General features: G+C 39.8%; 1 long non-coding RNA gene across 1 annotated transcript; it reads left to right on the top strand.

Moving 5' to 3' along the window:
• The first annotated feature begins 401 nt into the window (after positions 1-401).
• LOC107783769 (uncharacterized) lies at positions 402-2705 on the top strand. The gene is made up of 2 exons (XR_001647512.2): positions 402-1051; positions 2521-2705. It is a non-coding gene; the product is annotated as an uncharacterized LOC107783769 (long non-coding RNA).
• Positions 2706-11045: the final 8340 nt, after the last annotated feature.

Below are 11045 nucleotides of genomic sequence, written 5' to 3'. Positions count from 1 at the left end.
TGTTTTACAAACATAAAAAAATTACAAAAATAGGCATCTTTTGCATTTTTAGCATTTAATGTCCAAATATACAATTTTATGCTTAATTACTACTTAATTATGCGTTAATTGTTATTGGGAATTAATTTACGCTTTTATAACATAATTTAGTTCTTAATAATAATTTAAGTATTTTATAATTTAGTTCTAGAAAAATAAAAATAAGAAAAAGAGCAAAAATACAAAGAAAAATCGGATTGGGCCATTTCTTCAAATTTCAACCCCAAGCCCAAACAATTGTCCAATCTTCCCCACGACCCGGTCCATTTTGAACCGGGTCGACCCGGTCCATAACCCAACACCCTTATTATCTTGCATTTCAAAAATAAAACATAAACAAAAAGAAAAACAAAATCAAAAAACCCTAACCTAAACACTAAACTACCCGCCCCCCTATCATTCTTCTTCTTCTTTTCTTCATCTTCCCCAAAGCTCCAAACCTTCCTACCATGGCTTCCCAACGTCAACCACACTCCACCACGACCATTCCATCACACTCACACACACACGAACCAACAACTCCATAGCTGCCCTCCTCCATCGAGCTTCGTCATCCATGGCGAGCTCAAAGCTCATCCATGGCTTCCCCTACTGCGTCGCCCGCTTCTTCTTCTTCTTCTCCACTGTTGTTACTACCATGGTTGCGTCGCTGCTGCCAGCTTCACGTCGCTATGGCTGCTGCCAGCTTCTTCTTCGTCCTAGCTCACCCCAAGTCACCGGAAAACTCACCATGCCCGCGACCAGCACCCATGGTTGCTGTCGCTCCTGCTGCTCCTTCACCTGCTGCCCGCGACCACTGCTGCCTCATCGCCATGGCCAGCTACTTCTGCTTCACGTTTCTGCTTCTCCTGTAGCTTCATCTTCTTCGTTTCGTCGAAGTTCGAGGGTCTTTCGCTGAGTCGAGGTCCGGTACGTCGAGATTTCTGTTCGGGTTTTGGTTGGGGTTCATCAAAACAGTCCCTACATAGTCCAAGGTCGTCGTTGGTTAGTCGTTGTTCGTCGTTTCGATCCGGTTAGTAGATTTTGAGTTTTATTTTGTCCGTATTTCGTTTTGATATTTATCGAATCTAAAATCGGTAGATGTTTGATTTTTGTTTTGTTCATGTTCATTGTTTTGTGAATTTTTCAGTTGTTCATGTGAAATTATTAGTTTAATATTTGTTCGATTCAAATTGAAGTTTAATTAATTATTTCTTCAATTTGTTTCATGTGTTCTATGTATTTTTCAGAAATTGTTAATATTGTTAAGTTCAAGTTTAAATTCATAGTTGTTTCTTCTTAGGTTTTGTTTTGTTATTTGCCTAAAAGAATTTAGTTGTAATAGGGAAGTATGTTGGTTTAATTATTTGAATCCGTCATGTTTTTTTGTTTAAAATAGATTTAATTCATGTCCATACTTTGTTTGATTGTTCTTGAATCCGAAATTAGTATAAGTTTGATTTCTTGTTTTATTGTTTATCATTTATGATTATTTCTTGAATTTGTCTCATAATCTTGTTTAAGTTTAATATAGGAATTGTTGGTTGTAATGTTGTCAGAGTTGATTTTAAGTTCAATATTATTGAATTTAGAAATCTGAATATACTTGTTTGTTGTTGTTGTTGTTGAATCTGAAAATAGGTTTGTTTGTTGCTAAAAATATTGTTCAATCAAAATTTTAGTTGTTCTTTGTTGTTCAATTTGTGTTCATGTGATTTGTTGTTGAAATGTTGAAGAAATCATGTTCATGTGATTTGTTGTTTGAATTTGTGTAGAAATTGGTCATATTGGCTATATTTTGATTGAGTTTGATTAATTGATTAGTTATAGCTGATGAGGGTAGTTTGGTAAATTGCAGTATGTCCAGGGGTAAAATAATAATTTCAATAAGGTCGGAGGGGTAGTTTAGGAATTGTACATTTTGTAATTCTTTATGTTAAGCATGGGGGACAAAAGGTAATGGGGTGTAGTTGATATAGTTGTTTAATATAAATGGGGAACAGGACAAAATATAATGGGGTAGGGTTGATATATTTATTTAATGTAATGGGGATGAGTGGGAAGATAATGGGGTTGGTAGGAGAAAGTGTGATTTTATTAATGAATTAAAAGGTTTGGGATGGATATATATAGGAGGTCTTGATCACACAGACAGAAAAAAAAAACAGACAGAATAGAGAGAGAACAAATTAGAGAGAAAAAAAGAGTTGAACATTTATTTCGAAAAAAAAACATTGAAACTCTCAAGAAAAGAAAAAACATACAAAGAAAATAAAAAAAAAGTTGAAAAGAGAGTAGTACACACCTGAAGATTAACTAGCCTTTCAAAAATCTGAAAATTTCCCTTGGTTTCTGTCCGTTATTTTCGGCATTCCTGGATTTCAGTTTGAATTTTCAAATCTGTCACTAGGGTTTTGTGACTGGTTATTGCTGGTTATTGTTGTTGTTGCTGTGTTACATATTACGTTGCTGACTTTCTTCTTCTTATATTGACAATATCAGGTACACAATTGTAATTTTGGCATGTTGTAAAGCTGAAATGAAGAATGGAGTGTTAAATTTTTAATTTAGTTTTAATTTTTTTATTATTGTGTTTAGATTATTCATGTATTATCATTGTGTAAATCACTGTCATTTGGCATAACTAGGCATGTTGTAGCAATATATTAAATAACGCCTTAACCAGATTATTAGGTAATATATATTTAAGCCTGATTACTAATTAAAACTGTCTAATAATTAAAATAGAAGAAATAACGTAAAAAATGGCGTTATTGAATCAGTTTGGAAAAAATTGATTAAGTTCCTTATTCATAAGGGTGTTAGTATTGTCAACGTTAAGTTAATCGAAGTCATGTAGTTAAATTCAGTTAAAACATGAATTAATTTTGCGAATCAAGTATTAGGACAGGATGTGAATTAAAACAAGGTTAGTTAAGGTTAAATTATTTAATTTTTAGAAAAATGGTTTAGTAATCAAGATTTTTCTCCAATTTTCAGTATTTGTAAATAATTAATTTCAAAAGTCTTAAGTCATCCAACAATATGATTTTAATCCGACTATGGGATAATTGTTCATTTTTTTTATTTTATTTTTGACAATTCCATGTTGTATTTATAATTATAATTTTAGTAATATTACTTTCCGGTAATATTTGTTTTAAACTAGTAATTAATATGTTACTTTTAAGTATGTAGAGATTGATTTCATAATTATAGACAAACTTAGTAATAATTAAGATGTAGTCATTAAGGGGTATTCATAAAATAAGGGAGGATTTCGCTAAAAAATAAATAAATATAAATAATACAAAAAATTGTAGTCCTCCAATCTTATTTATTTATTTATTTTTAATATAAGAAAATACCTAGATTCCGAGATGGGCAATTTAGTAAATTTCACAGTCCTACCTAATAATATCATAACGCGTAGTATTTTGGCGCATATTTAATAAGGTTGTTTTCTTAAATACGGGTGTACATTTATGTAACCCAAATCACGATCTTGACAAAGTCAAAATGCGTCAACAAATCACGTGTGCACTGGTTGTGACGTGGTTCGAGATGCGTTTTCACGACGTTGCAATTCTTGTATAAAATAATAAGAGGAATAATGATAAAAGCGGTTTTAAAAGCTAAATTTGCACATAAGTTCTTAATTATTTAAAAAAATCAGATAAATAAGCCAAATATAATAGTTGAGCGACCGTGCTAGAACCACGGAACTCGGGAATGCCTAATACCTTCTCCCGGGTTAACAAAATTCCTTATCCGGATTTCTGGTTCGCAGACTGTAATACAGAGTCATTCTTTTCCTCGATTCGGGATTAAAATTGGTGACTTGGGACACCCTAAATCTCCCAAGTGGCGACTCTGAAATAAATAAATAAATCCCGTTTCGATTGTCCTTTAATTGGAAAAAACTCCTTTCACCCCTCACGGGCGGTAAAAAGGAGGTGTGACAGCTCTGGCGACTCTGCTGGGGACTCTGCCTAGAACCACTGGTTCAGGGTTAGAAGTTCGAGCTTAGAATAATTGTTATTATTTGGCTTTATTTATTATCTGATTTTATTACATGTTTTGGATTAATTGTGTTAATTAATTGCCTTTACCGCTTTGATATTATGTGAACTGTATATAAATTGTGCCGAAACCCTTCTCTTCTTACCTCCGGGGAGAAGCTCGCTGGTCGAGACTCCCTATTCTGTTAATGTCAATACCCGAAATAAGAAAGATGCTCGGATAAGTTACAAAGCCGGATGACCCGCGGGTCCCCGGTACGTAGCCCCCTTCTCGACTCGAGTTGTCCGCTCGGGTAAGCCAGGTCTAGAACAAAGCCCAGTTGAAACTTAGTAAAACATGACTTCATGCCGGATCCCTAGTAGGAAAACGCTTATTTGCATCACGTTGCATATGACTTAGGGGGCTCAACACAGGGGTTGGGTCCGTCTAGGACTAGCAACCTGAAATGTAAAGACCATCCTGCTGCATCCTGTTTGCTTTATGCATTTATTTGCTTTAGACTAGCATGCTGACCGGCTTTGGAAAATCAGAAATATCGAAAATTGTGAAAAAAAAGGGACGTAGTAACAGTGTAGAAAATTAATTGCCTATTTTAAAAATATAAAAAAATATAAAAAAAATAGTTTGTATTACCATGAAAAATAACAAAAAATAAAAATAAAAAGGTCTTGTTTTTAAATGTTTTTACTTATTTATTTATTTATTTACAAAAAAAAATGCCAAGAAATAAATAAAGAGTCAATAGCTTGTGTTACCATGAAAAATAATTAAATAAAAAAAAAGAGGGTTTGTTTTAAATGTTGTTATTTATTTATTTATTTATTTATCTACAAAAATGCCAAAAAATAAATGAAGAGCCAGGCTATGCCATATTGCAAAAATAGCCGAACATTCCTTAAAGGGGCGCTGAAAGGCTGACTCTGCATAAGCAGCCACCTTTGTTTTTTTTAACTTACAGCTGATTAAATCCCTACAGCCTTAAGATCTTCATCATTGAAGAGTAAGAAGGCCGTGTTTTTTTTTTTAAAAAAAAGGGTCAGTTATTTTTTAAATTTAAGAAAAATAGGAAAATTCGTTTATGAGTCAAATAAAGATTTTGCTTTTGTCTAAATCCCTTAATAAATATGCAGAATGAGCACAAGTAGGAATTCATCTGAGGCCATGGTAAATGGGACCCCTTTAGGCTTACGCATGTGGTGAAACGACTTAGAAAAATCAGGGCAAGATACAGTCAAGATATACTTGGGAAACTTAGTTGGGCTACTGGACATTGTTCAAAGAGGGGACATTATAAAGGCGCTAATCTCATTCTGGGACCCAGCACAAAATGTATTTCATTTCTTAGACTTTGAGCTCACACCAACACTAGAAGAATTGGTAGGGTACATTGGGAGTCCCAAAGTCTCTATGAGAGAGCAGTATCTTATTGCACCAAGGACCGTAACCATACACAAATTTCTAGACACTGTGAAGATCCGCAGAGTTATACACAACCCAGAATTATCTGAAGGGTTTTGTAGTCTTGCATTCTTGTACGACAGATACGGTCATTTTGGAGGGTTCAACAATCCTGAGGGAAAGATCTGCAACGGGGAAAATCAGTTGAAATGGGAAGAACATAGGTGTATTGCTTTCATGGTAGCCTTTCTGGGCCTTCTTGTATTCCCTAGAAAAGACGCAAAAATCAACATACAAGTCGCTGGGGTCGTCAGCACTTTGCTCAAGCAGAAAAACAGCACTCTGGCGCCAATGATTATAGCAGACATCTTTCGCGCTCTCACTGTTTGCAAAACCGGAGGAGGTTTCTTTGAGGATTGCAATGTATTACTCCAAATGTATAGAACACCTATGTCATCGCCCACAGTTCCTGAAATATGAGTCGTCATAAAAGACTTGTATAGAAGAGTTTTCCACAAGGATCAATGGGTTTAGCCTGCCAGAAGGGGTCGTCGAATGGGTCACTTTGTTGCGTTCAGTTTCAGCAAACCAGATAGAATGGGCATTTGGGTGGCTACCCATAGATGAAGTCATACACATGTCAGCCACCGAATCCCATTTGTTGTTGATGAGCCTCCAAAGTATTCAGCCTTACGCACCATACAGAGTGTTGAGACAGTTGGGACGATACCAAATAGTCCCAAAGGAAGAGGATCTCAGTGGCCAGGTAATCGAAATCGGGCCTGGTGGGCAGTTCCCTGAAGTAGTCGTGCGAAGAATCTGGAATGAATGTCAAATCCTGAAAGTAGATACACATGTACAAGACCGGGCCAAAGGCGAAGTGTCGCCAAAATACCTCACGTGGTACATAAGAGAGCTTGAGCACCAGAGACCAACTAAGAGAGCTCACGTCCAGGACTTTGTAGAATCATCACAAGCACAATGGGGTTGGCTAGCAAAAGAGAAAGAATATCGGGTCGAGATTGGCGAGTTAAAACAACGAATTGAGGTGTTAAAATACCAGAGCAGCTTGCAAATTGATGCTGATGTAGGAGAGAAAAGCAAGTTGATGCAAGAGAACAAGGCACTGAAAGCCCGAATTCGCCAAGTCCGTAAGAGTGAAAGCAACCAACAGAAACGCCGCTCTGATGAAAGGTTGATAGCAGAATTGAGAAATCAAGTCAGCAAAAGCCGAGAAAACTTGGAGAGATCTGAGGCTTGTATAGCAAGAATGCGGGTCAGGTGGGCAAAAGTTACAGCAGCACGGAGAGAGCACCTATGGCAAGTGAAAAGGGACTACGAAATGAGTGTTACAACATTGAGAGAAATAAACTCCATTCTCAATAATCGAGTCCTTAAACAAACCCGGGATGCTAGAATAGATAGAGAACGCTGCTATGAGTTGATATCCCAGATGGAAGAACAAATGGAGAGGTTCCAAGATCAGCTCATTGACAATACCCGAATATTGGGACTAAAGAATCAACAGATAGAACAACTGTGCATAGAAAGGGATAGAATCAGGGGTAGGATCAATGAGATATGGCGCTATATCACCACGAAGTGCCTAACATGTGAAGAGATGCCTCGTGATATCCTTTTTGCCTCAGTCATGGATTATGTCCACCGGATCATGGAGGAACTAAAAAGCTTGCAAAGAAGCCTGGCCCCCAAGCCCGCGGAAAGGCCGAACGATGCCTCGCGGGCACCAAAACTCAAAGCTTTAATGTATCCCTAGTTCAATCTTGCACTTGTTTGTTTTTTCGAGTCTGTTGTCTACCCTTATGTTTTCTTCAAACGTTCTTAAAAAGAAAAGTGGAGTCTGTATTTTTGTTTTTTTTATGATGGCTTGTAATAACATATTTGAATAATAAAAGTTAAAATTGAGTCTTTATTTTTATGGCACGAACTACGCTTGGTCTGATTCGTGCGGGGTCACGATAAGTAGGCAATCTCCATAGGATGCGACCGTAGTTATGAAAAAAAATGGAATAAATATGTATATATATCTGTCAGAACAAATAAGCCGGGATGATGCATGCGGTCAGAGCAAAAGCATGTTAGAAATGATTAACTGCCTAAGAGCATTGCATCCCCCCAACGTGCAATTACAATATCTGTTAAAAATCTAACACTGATAAGTTTGTTGTTTTTTCCAATCAATATCAGTTAATTGTTAGAGCGTACTGGCACCATACCATTATCAAACAAGATCGAAAGGTCCCATACCAGAAAGCATGACTGGATCAGACAACAGTGTTGAGTCGGAAAAGACGGCACATCAGATGCTGAAGGAAGCCATGGAAAAAAATGGAAAAAATGAGGCTGGAAAAGGATGAAATGCAGATAGCCTTGGCTAGAGCCCAAAAGGGACAGGAACTACCTGTTACTCCTACTCTCCAACCAGGACACACGTCAGAATACCCCTCTCCCGGTCCTTCAACAAGTTTCTCAAGCCATCACTATTATCAGGGAAGAGAGGCTTATGATCCCCAAGCTCCACCACCAACTCAAAACCCTCTTCCACCAAATGTTCCCGTCTTTGTGGAACCACCCCCAGCCCCATTGCACAGATCATCCAGTGAGCCACTGTTTCAGGCTCACGACACACAATATTACCCCCCCTGAACTCATATTCAAAGCACACGAGCCACATACCTATAATCCCCACTTTGAGGTCCCGGCGGAGATTGAAAAGCCGGCTAAGAGCCTAGAGCAGGACGAGGTGATGCGAAAATTTAAAAGCCTGGAGCAGTCTTTCAGGAACATACAAGGATCTATGCCCTTTCCCTGACGTTCAATTGCCAGCAGGGTTCAAGATGCCCAAGTTCGATTTGTACGAAGGGCATGGCGATCCTATGGCACATCTACGAGGCTTTTGTAGCAAAATGAGGGGAGCATGGGGAAAAGATGAGCTACTAATAGCTTACTTTGGCCAGAGTTTGAGAGGGTCGGCATTAGAGTGGTGTACAAGATAAGATCCGAGCAGGTGGTACACCTGGGATGACTTGGCACAGGCTTTCGCAGGACATTTCCAATACAACCTTTAGATAGTCCCAGACCGTCTCACATTTCTAAAGCTTGAGAAGAAACCCGGAGAGAGCTTTCGGGAATTTGGGTTCCGATGGAGAGAACAGGCAGCCAGAGTTGCTCCCCCAATGAGAGAAGGAGAAATGGTAGATTACTTTCTTCAAACTTTAGAGCCGACTTACTTCGGTCACTTGGTGACGTGAGTTGGCAAATCCTTCAATGAAGTGGTGAAGATGGGGAGTATGATAGAAGAGGGACTTTAGTCCAATAAAATCCTGAGTTACTCGGCAATTAAGGCAACAACTTAGGCCATTCATAGCGGCACGTGAGGTGCGCTCGGAATAAAAAGGAGAGAGGAGGTCACGACAATAGAGGCCGACAATTGGTCCAGATCTAGAGGTCCTTCCCCTCATTACCAACCCAGACCCCATTGTCTAAACTATCCACACATTCCAAATTACCCTCCACAATCCTACTACCCATCACAAGAACAACATTTCACCGTCCATCAAGCCCAGACATATACCCAACCTCCAGTTCGCCCACAATGGCGCGCGCCGGCTCCCCACAATACATACCCACCTCCACATAACACCTACCCACCACCACAAAACACCTATCCACTGCCAAGAGCCTACAGGAACCCTCCAGGGATGGGTTTCAGGGGAAATCCAGCCTCCAGAAATGAAAGATTGTAGAGGCAAAGAACTTTTACTGAGTTGGGGGAAACTTATATTGCCTTGTTCCACAAATTGAGGCAGTTGGGTTAATTAAATCCTATTGAGCCTAGATTGCCAAATCCCTTACCCCAAAATATAGATCACTCGGTAAGATTGAATATTATTCGGGAGCTCCCGGACATGATACCGAGAAATGTTGGAGGCTGAAACATGCGATACAAGATCTTATTGATACCAACAAGATCGAGGTACAGGCACCAGAGGCACCCAACATTAACCAGAACCCATTACCAAAGCACCCCGAAGCCCACATGATCGAGCTTGTGCACAAAGGAGGGGAGCCGAAGAAACCCTCACAGACAGTGATGATGATCCGTGCCACTCTGAAAGAAAAATCGATCGATAAGGAAGCAGGGGTACAGTTGAAGGGGGAAGATGTTAAGCCAGTGGTAATATTGGGGAAGAATCCATCTGCCGCTACAAGGAAACCAGAACCAGCCAGGTTGGTAATAACGGGAGCATCATCTGCACCCGTGGTTGTTGTGAAGGGGGTCTGCAGGGAACCGGTCATCATAAAGCCAGTATTCCAAACACCAGTGATTGATAGCAAGGCCGTGCCTTGGAAGTACAAGAAGGCAGTGGTGATATACAAGGGACAACAAGTGGAGGAGAATAATTGTGAAGCGCAGGGACTAACTCGATCAGGACGATGTTTTGCTCCGGCGGAGTTGAGAAGACCCAATCCAGCTGCAACAAAGAAACCTGTGTCAGAAGAAGAAGCTGAGGAATTCTTAAAGAAGATGAAAGTGCAGGATTACTCCGTGGTCGAACAGTTGAAGAAAACACCGGCCCAGATCTCGCTGCTATCATTACTAATCCATTCGGATGAACATCGTCGGGCTCTGATGAAGATACTGAATGAAGCTCATGTGCCCAACGAGATTTCTGTAAATCACCTGGAAACGATTGCCAACAAAATTTTCGAGGTGAAGAGGGTAACATTTTCAGATGATGATCTGCCAGTGGAGGGCACAGAGCATAATAAAGCTCTCTACCTAACTGTCAAATGTGAAGATTCGGCAGTTACTCGGGCATTGGTGGATAACGGCTCAAGTGCCAATATTTGTCCATTATCCACCCTGAACCAGTTGAAGATCGACCACGGAAGAATCCATAAGAATAGCATTTGCGTCCGAGGATTTGACGGAAATGGAACAGCCACCGTGGGGGATATTGTACTTGAGTTGACCATCGGTCCAGTCCAGTTTACCATGGAATTCCAGGTATTAGATGCTGCGGTATCTTATAACCTTCTGTTGGGACGACCGTGGATCCATGCAGCCAAAGCAGTGCCTCCACCTTGCATCAGATGGTCAAGTTTGAGTGGGATAGACAAGAGGTCATGTTGCACGGCGAGGACACTACGTGCACCATAGGAGGCGCCATTGTACCCTTCATAGAGACCAATGATGACAAAGGTCCCTGGGTCTACCAGATTTTTGATGCAGTGTCGGCAAACAAGATCCCTGAGGGTGAAATCATTCAGCACCCTAGGGTAGCTTCCGCAACGGTCATGATGGTTTCAGAAATGCTGGGTAATGGGTTTGTTCCAGGAAAAGGCTTGGGAGCTGAGCTGCAGGGAATTGTTCAACCTGTTTCCTTGCCCAAGAATTTGGAGACTTTGGGTTTGGGTTTAAACCGACTGCGGCAGATGTAAAGCGAGCGCGGAAAATGAAGAAGAAAGTTTGGTTTCTTCCCAAACCTGTGCCACGTCTCTCAAGATCTTTTGTTAGATCAAGCGCCAAGGGGTCACCGGTCCCGAAAATTCTCGGGCCATTGATTGGGATTGACGGGGAT

Source organism: Nicotiana tabacum, chromosome 22 (genome assembly GCF_000715075.1).
Source record: "Nicotiana tabacum cultivar K326 chromosome 22, ASM71507v2, whole genome shotgun sequence".
In the NCBI taxonomy this organism is placed as follows: Eukaryota; Viridiplantae; Streptophyta; class Magnoliopsida; order Solanales; family Solanaceae; genus Nicotiana; species Nicotiana tabacum.
The sequence above is the reverse complement of the archived record's forward strand: the minus strand, read 5'-3'. Positions and strand labels throughout refer to the sequence as shown.